We start from the raw sequence: 380 nt of genomic DNA, 5'->3' as shown, positions 1-380 counted from the left end.
CGTTTTGAATTCTGTAAAGAGAAAATCGATGAAGAGGGGAAGCAACAGCCATTATCTAGGCATCCTGGGTGCAAAAGCGTTGGAGGCTCTGGAGCCTGGGTGGATATCAAAGCCACTGGAGAAGCTTTAAGAAAGCCTAGGTTCCACCCATACCAATGAAATCAGAATTTGTAGTACAAGATTTTGTCCTCAAGATTTTCATTTTAATGCTTCCCAGGTGATTCCACCAATCATCTTTGTGGATAATCTAGTCTAATAGGGGGATAGGAATTGCAACTGAATATACTGACCACCAGGGCTTTGTAAGCTGTCTTAAATTTCTGAAACGTTGGAAGCTGTCATTTTTAAAATGATTGTCTCCTTCAGAATTATCAGTAAAG

Source organism: Echinops telfairi, unplaced genomic scaffold, assembly GCF_000313985.2.
Source record: "Echinops telfairi isolate 266 unplaced genomic scaffold, ASM31398v2 ScPeMD7_7458;HRSCAF=8496, whole genome shotgun sequence".
Taxonomy (NCBI): Eukaryota; Metazoa; Chordata; class Mammalia; order Afrosoricida; family Tenrecidae; genus Echinops; species Echinops telfairi.
The sequence above is the reverse complement of the archived record's forward strand: the minus strand, read 5'-3'. Positions refer to the sequence as shown.